Source organism: Saccoglossus kowalevskii, chromosome 5 (genome assembly GCF_978046115.1).
Source record: "Saccoglossus kowalevskii chromosome 5, keSacKowa6.1, whole genome shotgun sequence".
In the NCBI taxonomy this organism is placed as follows: domain Eukaryota; kingdom Metazoa; phylum Hemichordata; class Enteropneusta; family Harrimaniidae; genus Saccoglossus; species Saccoglossus kowalevskii.
The window spans coordinates 42,767,246-42,778,179 of NC_140645.1; the positions used below are offsets into that span (position 1 = coordinate 42,767,246).

The 10,934-nt window shown below is 40.3% G+C and overlaps 1 long non-coding RNA gene across 1 annotated transcript in view; it reads left to right on the forward strand.

Moving 5' to 3' along the window:
- The window catches only part of LOC146746152 (uncharacterized), an 81,084-nt gene extending 71,161 nt beyond the window's left edge, over positions 1-9,923 (forward strand). Inside the window, exon 3 of the long non-coding RNA XR_014929593.1 lies at positions 9,760-9,923. This is a non-coding gene — a long non-coding RNA (uncharacterized LOC146746152). The remainder of the gene's footprint in view (positions 1-9,759) is intronic.
- Positions 9,924-10,934: the final 1,011 nt, after the last annotated feature.

The following is a 10,934-nucleotide window of genomic DNA, read 5'->3' on the forward strand; positions in this document are numbered from 1 at the left end:
TACGTCCATGTACTCCAGGTACGCACCTCTGCGCACAGACAGTCGATCCAGCTTAGTGTGATGCCATGAGGGACACCGAGACAGCGTTCTAGTGTGACGTTCGTTCGGGCGATCATAACAATGCTATGAATCTGTCACTCGTACACTCACAATGTAAAACGAATTACCAAATAGACGTTTTAAATTATACAGATTCAGGGGTCAGTGACTGTGAGGTTTTCTGCTTTTCAGTGGCGGAAAATTTAATTATATTGACAAGGCTACAGAGTATTAACATTATTGACCTCCCCTTAGTGGCTCAAACTTCGTACATATGTCACACCATGGAACTACAAACCATGTCACACAAAGTGAGATTTCGCCCATCATGGGTTAGCGGGTCGTCCATTGTTGTTTAAACAAAACGCTCGAGCTTTGAGAACAATGCACAGTGCCATCGTACAGAAAATGAACAACAAACAATAAATTCCGATTAAATTCCATTATGTAGCTTGAACTACTACACTACTGATCGCAACAGATAATTGTAAAGAGTATGTTGAAACAATCCAAAATAATGATATACATTTTTCGATAGTAATCAACGTCACGTGTGAGATAAGAAGGTGTCAATGTCACGTGTGTGATAAGAAGGTGGAAACATGTTAAGCAGTATTATATAGTACAGAGAATAGTTTTTGAGCAGAATCCTGTGTCAGTATTTACTAGGAAGGATTTTTTAAATATTCTAATAATGCCCGTTTCCGATGAAACGAGTGTTTATATGACCGCAATTGTGAGCAAGGTGATCGAAGTACAAAATACTTGTTTTATAAACATTCAATTTAATCGAATCGATTTGTTTGTTTGTTTTTCATTTTCGGTTTTTACAGTACATTGTTGCCTGAGCGTGATGTTGACGTTGATTGAGACGTTCGTTATAACAATAATACAAATGTGTGAATATCTCTTTTAAAGTATTATCTTGATGACTCTCAGATGGTATTATATTAAGAAGTGAAAACACAACCGATATTCGGCGTGACAGAATAATGCCCTGCCCTGAAATGTTGAATATTTAGACGTTGTTTTATATATTTTACCCTATTTAAAACTACATATACTAGACTGAGGTTCGACTTCAAAATTACTCACATAATTAGAGACTAAGTTTCATAAGTTATTTTTCATATATAATATTATATAGTCCATTAACTTACAAAATGTAACTATATTGTGTTATTTTTTTATTCTCAAAGCAAAAAAGTATTTTTAGAATGCTTGCTTCATCAACGTTGGCATAAGTGGTGAATACACAATTATATTTTAACATACATACTTAAGTAAGCGATGCCTGAGTTTGCGTTTAATTTATTATAAATACAATTTCATAAAACATTATTCGCTCTGTACATCCAAAATAGAGTAAGATATTTATATATGTCATTATTATTTGATAGTATTATTAAGTCCGAGAAGTTATCATAACAAAAGATTCACGTTGTGAATTCATAATAACGGTTTTTGTTTCATTAATTATTAATTTGTATCACTTTGTTATGTTTCGAGTGTAATGTTTTAGTCATGTGCTTTGCGAATTTATACTGAAATAATTAAAAAAGAAAATTCATTATTAAAAGTTATTTGAGACAATCTTATTATGTTTATACTTTGAAATTACCATCACTAGCATATGTTTGTCTCATGCCCTGGTTGAACAATGATTTCTTCGTATTTTAGCAAACAAAGATATTCAGATTGTTCAACAACGAGGAGTTATAGTCCAGTCAATTTATGGTTTGACCCATCACAAATTGCAACAGAAATAATTTATTCACAATACATTCCAGGGAGGTGCCTAGACTGACATACTAAAAGTCTAGGAAAATCTAGGCTTCCGAAATATACCTAATTTGCATATATTCAAAATAGCCGTTTGTTGCATTTTTACAACATGGAAAATGTAACTATTAGGACAATATATCTTTAATTCTAGATGACATTTTTTAGATATTCAAGTTGCTGCGATATGCTTTGGTGTGTGTATTTATGTGATTGTGAAACATTTGATTAAATAACAATCCATTTGCATAAATCCAATATGGCCGTCAAAATAGTATCATTTAAATGTGCAACCTCGGGTGGCCCCTTGGAGTCTGGTTCTCGTAATGACTCCGTAAGCCATGCCGTGGGGTGAGGAGGGAACATCGATTTTAGTGACCCGATGCTCATCCCCCCCCCCAACCCCACTCCAACCCTCGAACCTGAAACAGGCACTCTCGGTAGGATTGTCACTGGGATTCAGAGTCCTGCATTCGGTATTGCTTTGGATCCCGCCGAGTGCTGGACGTAGGGGGGACGCACAAACGGTGTTGATGGGCTTACATTAGTTCCCCCACAGGATTGAGGCTAAAGTCCTTAGGAAACGTAGGTCCTTTTTATGCTCAACCTTTTCCGCTTGATCAAGCTCTTCCTGATCGAGCGGTGTTTGAGACCGGAGCAAGCAGTGTCTGGAGTCATATCTCGCGCCCGATCGCATCCTTTGTTTCTTTCCCCGACCTCAGTACCACAAATTTGTTTGGTGCGGTGGGACGGGCAAAGGGGTGGGGGCGTTCATGGAATATTTTGACCGGTTAGTCGGACACAATCAATGCACTGAGAGCAGAGTGGCGACTCTCAACCTTCGAGTTGTGGCCAGCCCACTGGAACGAATTGTTTTATGCTGCCAGCACTCTGAAGTCTCAATGGCGGAACGCACAGGCCTCAGACCAGCAGACAGAGCCATTGGCGGGACACCACACGGCTAAGCGGGATATCCTGGTTCTCGAGGCAGGGGCTGCCTCTATACAGCAGAATGCGGTTTTGGCTGTTTTCACTGGGCGCACCACCACAGGCTGGACCTCCCTCACCCACTTCTTTGTTTAGAAAGGAAGGAGAAGTCTCGGTGCTTTGGGATCCCATGGACCAGATGGTACAGGTGAGACCCATGCGCCAGTTTGGCTTCTGCCAAGGGCAAGCGGTAAGGACCCCAAGCTGAGAAAATGTAACGACCAAAGTCCACCCACTGGCCAGAAGTAACCAGGAGGCAAGCGTCCCAGCTCTTCTGGAGAGTGGCGACGAGCCCCCAGGAAGAAGAGACCAAGTGGTGCTTCCGACTTCCTCAGGGATCGCCTACACAGTTCACAGGAGAAGCAGGTTTGATGCTTCCACTTGCGACAAAGGGGATGGGCATATGTTCGGCGGGAGGCAGAGTCAAAACCTATCAACTTCTACAGGCCTCGCAGGGTCTCACCTCGGCACAGGCGAGATCACAATGATGTGGAACCACTAAACCCACACATCTCTGTCACACTGATTGCGCCAGTGTATTCCAGTTCGGAGGCAGGGCGTAACTGATCCCTGGACTCTCTAGGTGGCGATACACAGTTACAAGATCCTGCTGCACCAGCCCCGTTCGGGCACTAACAGAGCACACCTGCAAAGTGGGAGCAATCCGACAGGAGGTAGATAGTTTGCTTACAAAAGGCGCTTTACACAGGATAGGGGCTCAGCATTAAGTTCGTGCTTCTACTCGCAAGTATTGGTGGTTCCAAAGACTACAATGGAGATTACAGGTGACTGTGCCCCATTCTGGACTTAAGCAGACTAAATCAGTATGAGCTTCCTGGCAACGCTGAACTTCACTAGCTTTGAGTGATATTTACCCGCACATACTGTTACACCCAGTGAAGCAGCAACTCCCTCTATTCGCCCAGTTGGGCCAAGTAGTCGAGTACAGGGTGCCCCGCCCTTCGGGTTTTGCATGACCTCATATATATTGAGTGTGGAAAAAGGTGGTGCTACTGCTGCGCCGGTACACATCACATCGGTACACATCAACGTGTACCTAGATGGCTTGCCCTGGTGGTCGGCAATTGCCAGCCTCAGGCAGGGGGTCCTCTTGGACGCACTGGCCACGGCTATGACTCTGGAAACAGATGCTTCCCTGTTGGAGAGCGCACCTATTGGACGAACAAACCCAATGGAAAATATGGCCCCTGCATTAGATTCAGGACTGCCATATCAACTGGCTCGAACTGAAAGAAGTGCACTTAGCACTACTTCATCACAAAGTCCACAGAGTCTTGCTTCATATGGACAACACAGTGGTGGTCTTCTATAGCTACAGTGAGAGGGGACAAGATCCCCATCGTTGTCAGTCCTAACAGAGCAAATTCTCTTTTAGCACCAGGAATACAGAGTGTAGCTAGCGGCACACAACCTTCCAGGGGCGAGAAATAGTCAAACAGTCGCCCTCTCATTGCGGCTCTGTCTCCAGAATGCGGAGTGGCAGATAACCTCAATGAGTAACCTCCAGACTGTTTTGGCAGTGCGATGGTCCAAGGTTAGACGTACACGACACTCCTGCCGATTCCAGGAGCCTGGGCCAGGGACACGTTGTCTACCCCATGTACCCATATGAACATGTACGCCTTTCCTCTCTTCCCGCTATTTACCGGGTACTGGAAAAACTTTGACAGGAGCGCATCTGCACTTTGATGCGGGTGGCGCTCAACTGGTTTCCACTACTGTTTGAAATGTTAGCCAAAACACCAGGAGTGCTTCTGGACTTCCGCATCTGCTGTCCCAACCGGACGGCACACTACCTTTGAGCCCAGCGGTGTACCATTTACATGTATCGAGGCTCTCAGTTGACTCACTCAGATTTTTTCTGAGTGGCTGCCAACGTCCTGGCCAGGGCGAACAGGGATCCAACCGACACGACGAAATGACGTGCGTACACTTATAGGTGTAGTGGAAGGGAGATCCATGTCATCCCTTTGTTGGCTAGACAGCTGACTTTTCGTTTATCTTTTGAACGAAATGGACTTGTCCTTTCAGCGATTGTTGGCTATAGGTCAGCCTTTTCACCTACCATTGGAATTCTCTGGGGATGAGTCTAGCCGATTGTCTTACCACTGGGAGATTGGTTATTGTTTAATCAGAGGCCTAGACCCAGAACAACAGAACCAACCAATTGGAACTTACTGGTTGTGTTGGTTACTCTAAGGAGACTGCCCTTTGAGCCTCTCCGATCAGCACCATTCAAACTTTTGACGTGGAAAACAGTCTTCCTACTCACCTTCGCCCCAGGTAGGCGTCAGGCTGAACTAGGGGTCCTGTTCTTCTCGGACCAGTGGTCGCCTTTATGGACAATTAAGTCGTGATAAAGACACGAATCGGGTTTCTCACCAGGAAGCAAATCCCAGGAATGACTGACAAGTGGGCAGCATCTAAATTTCTCTTGAAGATAGTGAGATGCAACTGCTCCACAGACCGTCACAGTCTCAGATGTACCTGCAGGAAGCACAACCTTGAATGTTTTTCAGTTTGTGGTCAATGTCGAGGATCTGCATGGACAAATGTAGTTCAGATATCTGATGAAGATAGCGATGACGATTAGCAATTACAGTAACCAAACAATACACTTTGGGACAGAATTATAACTATTCAATACAGTTTGTTAAATCAAATATTTAGAATAGAATATGTACGTTTAAATGGTCTATTATGCATATAGTATAGCAGATTTGTAGATCCAAGCAAGTTGTTTCTTTCCTCTAGTTTTTCTTTTAGATGTGAGAAAGCATCAAACCGTCTACCTAGGGAACCATTCATTTACATCTTTTCTGTACTGTACTGTACTGTGATTTTTGATTTTGATTTTATGTCCTTACTGACGTCAACAAAACTTATTACGTGGGAAGTTGGAACCCACGGCTGACAGGTCCTACACCTTGCCCAAGGGTGACCCGGAGGTAGTTGTGACAAAGGGTAACCTCATTCCCCCAAGTACAAAAACTCTACAACTGGATGCAGTTTTAACATCGTGCCCAGGACATCAACAAATTGTTTAAAGCTGAAAACCGACAAGACTAAGTCGTGAGGCCAAACCTGTAATAATACGGTGTGTTGAGGAAAATGACAAGCCAAGAGGGTGGCAATTCAGTGTTTGTGTGTGTAGACTGACATCCACCATGAGAACAAAATCCTCTGACACGACTAATGTCACGAAACCAGGGATTAACACAACAATTACCAAAAAGGATACATAAAGACCAAATATGACCCAATAGGGCAAAAGCCCTAAACAGCGAAGTGGACAAGTAAAACAAAGGTGGCAGATTACAGATGAATTTGAAGTGCATCATTCTGAATGGCATAACACACCGTTCACTGCCGAAATTGTTTCAAATTTAGGTAGCTGGTTTTTAAAATGGTGGTATTCATATTCCGTTTTGATCCTCAAAATAAGTCTATTTTTTGAACATTTCTAAAGAATCTCTGGAACCTTTTCGTTGCCTCTTGTTTCGACGACTGGTGCAGCTTTCACCATGCTTGTTAACAGGCAAAACATTTGTTGTGCCTGTCGGGAAAGAAAACCCTTAGAACGACGTGGTGGCAGAATTAAAAACCACCAGATTGGCATACGAAAGCCTGTTTGAAGCAAACCAGACGTGATTATTTTATATGTATGTAATAGTTCATTATTAGATGGACATTCCATAAAGATATGTTCAAGTGTGTCCACCTCGCCACAGAAAATGCACTTATCCGAGCTTGATAACCGAGCTTTGAAAAGGAAAACACCAGTTGCAAAGGCACCACGGGATATGCGCCACTGCATATCTCCGTCACACGTTGTAATTGGTGTTGCATAACAGTCCTGAAAATTGGGTTTAGTTGCTTCAGGCAGACTAAGTATGTCACACCATACGTTTCTTGGTTGTTGTTGACGACCACTAGTACTGAGAACTTCAATTAAATATTGCGCCCTTTTTAAGTTTATAAAGCGCTAGATTCAGCTCATCAGAAAAGTGTAGCTGAAAACTGAGATGTGAGAGAGCATGAACACGATTGTTTGTTTTTTTCTTTTGAAATAATTGTTCACATTATCCTTTAATTTGGTAGGCATGGAATCATGGATAACCTTGAGACTGAGCTGCAGAATGCGTTCAGAATGTATATTTACTCTATCTGACATGTTTGAAGCTTCCAACCACGTTTGATTTGTTTCATAGACCAGATCACAGACCCGCGTCCACAAAGTGACGGAGTGCAAAAGGTTCCTTTCTAATAGGATGATTAATAAATACATTGTGAAAAGTGGTTTATTAAAGATATCAATTCGATTATTGTCATTAAATTTACGCACTTCATCTACAAACTTCCAGCATTGAAGGAGTTCACGATAAAATGGTGGTGTGCTATTCAGTTTTAAAGGAATCACAGCAGCTGCCTTGTATAATACATATTGCTTGCTTGGATGAAGAATAGTCAGTGAATGTAAAACAAAAATGATCAGTATTGCCATAAAGATATCTTTGAATATAATTTAGTCGCGTGGCGCTGATACGTGTAGGAAGATAAAGTGTTTTAGCAGAAACCCAATGGCGACCTTACCAAAAGAAGTCAGGTAACGACCTTTGTATATTCAAAACAACATCAGTGGGTGGCACTAGGCTAGTAAAGCGGTACAGTCCAGTTCTGTTTGGTATACATTTATTTATTTCCGAGAAAAACGCCCAGCAATTTTAACCCGGTGTTGTTCCACTTAACATTAAGAGGAGAATAAGTGTTGTTGCGCCAGCTACCAACCCATAAGCCTTCCGACATTTCGAGGTTGAGTTGACGCGCGTTTATAAATACGCAACCATGCAAGTGAATTCTCGTTTATGTGTGATGAAAAATCCTATATCTATATCTATATCATCAGCATAAGCTGTAAGTTTACAGTGTTCGTTATTGAGGTGCGGTGTTGTTAAACCTTTAATATTTCCATCATTTCTGATTTTATGGAGCAGTGGCTCAATGGCAATAACATAAAGGGCTGTGTACAATGAGCAACCTTGCTTAATATAACGTGACAGCATGACGGGAGGGGAGGGTACTGTTTATACGGATAATGGACTGAGCATTTGAATATATAAGATGAATGTAAGAAGTAAACTTGTCACCAAACCCAAAAGCATGAAGTGTGTTGAATAGATAAGCGTGGTTTACTCTGTCAAATGCCTATTCTTGATCTAGAGCCACGATGCCGAGGGGAAAGTTAGCCATACTAGCATAGTCAATGCTGTCACGTAATAGACTGATGTTGTCATTGATATGCCTGTTTGGAATACTACAAGTTTGATCTGGGTGAATTATGGAACCAATGATCCCGCGCAGATGTATTGCTAGTGTTTTAGTGAAGATCATATAATCACTGCATAAAAGACTCGCAGGTCGCCAGTGTTTTAGTTGTGTGATATCACCTTTCTTTGGGAGTAGGGTAACTACTGCTTTAGAGCAAGGAAGTGGAAAGACATTTTCTTCAGAGGCTTTACTAAACACGTCACAGAGGACTTTCCCAATAATATTCCAATTCTTTTATAGAACTCGTTCGGAATTCAATGCCGGGAGTTCGTCCATGCGCAAGTTGCATTACGATGTTAGTAAGTTCGCCATACGTAATAGGCTCATCAAGGTCATCGCGGTCGGTATTACTCAGCTTTGGCAGGCCCTCAAGGATGGTATTCTGTGCATCTATATCGATATTATCTGTAGTATACAACTTAGTGTAAAAGTTACGTACTATTTTGCGGATTTCAGCTTGATTTTATGTGAGACTGTTGTCATGACGCCTAAGTTGAAAAATAGCATTTTTGTGTCCATTCTTTTTCTCTATCTGGAAAAGAAAGCATTACACACATCATTTTCATTTAAAAAATGGTGCCGCGTTCGTGTGATGAGACCTTTATTGTCATGTTGAACCATGTTTGAAAGGAATCTCTTTTATATGTATGATTTAGTGGGCGACGAATTCTGGTGATATCGCGCTCCATAGCTCGGATGTCCCTTTCCAATGTTTGTTTTGCTTGTTTGTGTTTATATTGCTTGAATGCGCAATGCTGTTGAGTAATTAATTTTATTTTTTCCCACGTCCCACCAAGTTTGTATATGTGAATAGTTCTCACGACAGAGTTGCCATTCCAGCCAGAAATCCGTAATTTCATTAACATATTCATCATCCCGTACTGTATTGTACTGTACTGTACGATTCTGTTTAAAATTGTATTCTAGCATCCTAAACTTATTATGTATGCCACATAGAAGAGAAGCCGGAAGAGAAGTTACATTAAATAATTATATTATCGTGGCCATATTGGATTTATGCTAATTTTCATATACCCAATCAACAAATTTGGAACTCTCATACCTTCTCCGACTCCAAACAGTACCATAGCATCATGAATTTTTAAAATACCTCATCTAGAATTAAAGATATGTTCAAATTGTTATACTTCCATGTTGCAAAAATGTGCAAAACGGCCATTTTGAATATATGCAAAATAGGTATATTTCGGAAGCCTAGATTTCCCTAGACTTTTAGTATGCCAATCGAGATACCTTTTTCGAAAAGCACTGTGGAATATATCTGTTGAAATTTGTTACGGGTCGGCCCCTTTTTTTGCTAGAATGACTGGACTATTATGTAAGTCATATTATTAAAAAACAATGACATGCTGCACCTCCACATTTATAAAATCGGTTAATTAATAATTAAAAAAAAATGTGTATTTAGTTTTGTCATAATTCGTCGTTAAAAATATAGTAAAATACAGATCAAAAGTATATTGTTTATGACAGATGGCGACAAAGTGAACAGTTTTGCTTACACACATTTAAGTCAAATATCATAAATTAGCATATCAAATTAAATGGTTTTAATAGTCAATGTATTGTTTTCACCTTCAGATAAAAGATGGTGCGTGAGGGCGTACTGTGATTATGACAGCTGTTTGCTGCTATGTTTCCTGACCGCTTGCTTGTGGATCTATGTAACTGTTTTTTTTTCTGGAAATTATGAAGGTTAACATGACTGTATCTTGTTTACATTAATTTTAGTAGAAGTTTGAGCTTTATGACATTTTCTGTGCTAAACAGAACTTTAACATACATATGGCTTCAAATTATATTATATCTTGATCTTTGAAACCTGTGGTTTTGGAGAAATTCACCCAAAAGCTAATATTGTAGTTTATTTAGTGTCATGAGACCTGTACTGCAATGTTAACTAATTATATTAATTTGCAATAAAGTGCCATAAACACAAAGAGAAGCGTTATTATGACCATATTACGTCATTGTTGTGTGTACATATAATACCCAATGAGAAAGAATTTGTTGGGAAACTTACCAAACCAGAAATTTAAAATATTCATATTTATGGAAATCTGCAAAATTGATTGAAATACGATCGGAATATTTACGTCGTTTATGATGAGCAACTAGAAAGCTCCCTCCCTACCTACCAGTTTATGCTATTATGCAACTTTATATGTATCATAATTCCGCACTCCATGGTTTTACTTGATTGTGTATTGCTTGAATATACATAAATGCAAATTTTCTCATATAAATGCATACACATACACGATATTAAGTGTAAATATTGGTTTACTTGTAGTGCCATCTAGTGGTGATAGTGAATGTAGTATTGTTTATTGTTATTTCAATAATTATACAACAAATCGTTGATGATTTTGCTCTGCAATTAAGCTTTGTACTTGTTAATCTATAATCGCGATAATTAAAATAATATTGCGGGCGCTGGCTAGATTATCTTTCTGTGATTGCCATTACGTGCTTAATTAGCCCTCTTAAAATGAATTTTGAGCGAGTCAGGCGTGATTTCTAAGTCAATTCAACGAAAAGCGCATGAAAGTCGTCGAATATACCTCAGAGTGCCCAGTTCTGGATCAGTATTCACAGTTGTGACTTCAGGGAGAAACCAAATCTTATTCTTACACCGAACAACTTCAAAGGGTGACTTTTACCAAGTGGTCTCTAAGAATGGTTAACATGGCATGGCGTGTAAAAATATACTCTAATGTAAAACAACAATTTACAAGTAATCCTGAAATTAGTTT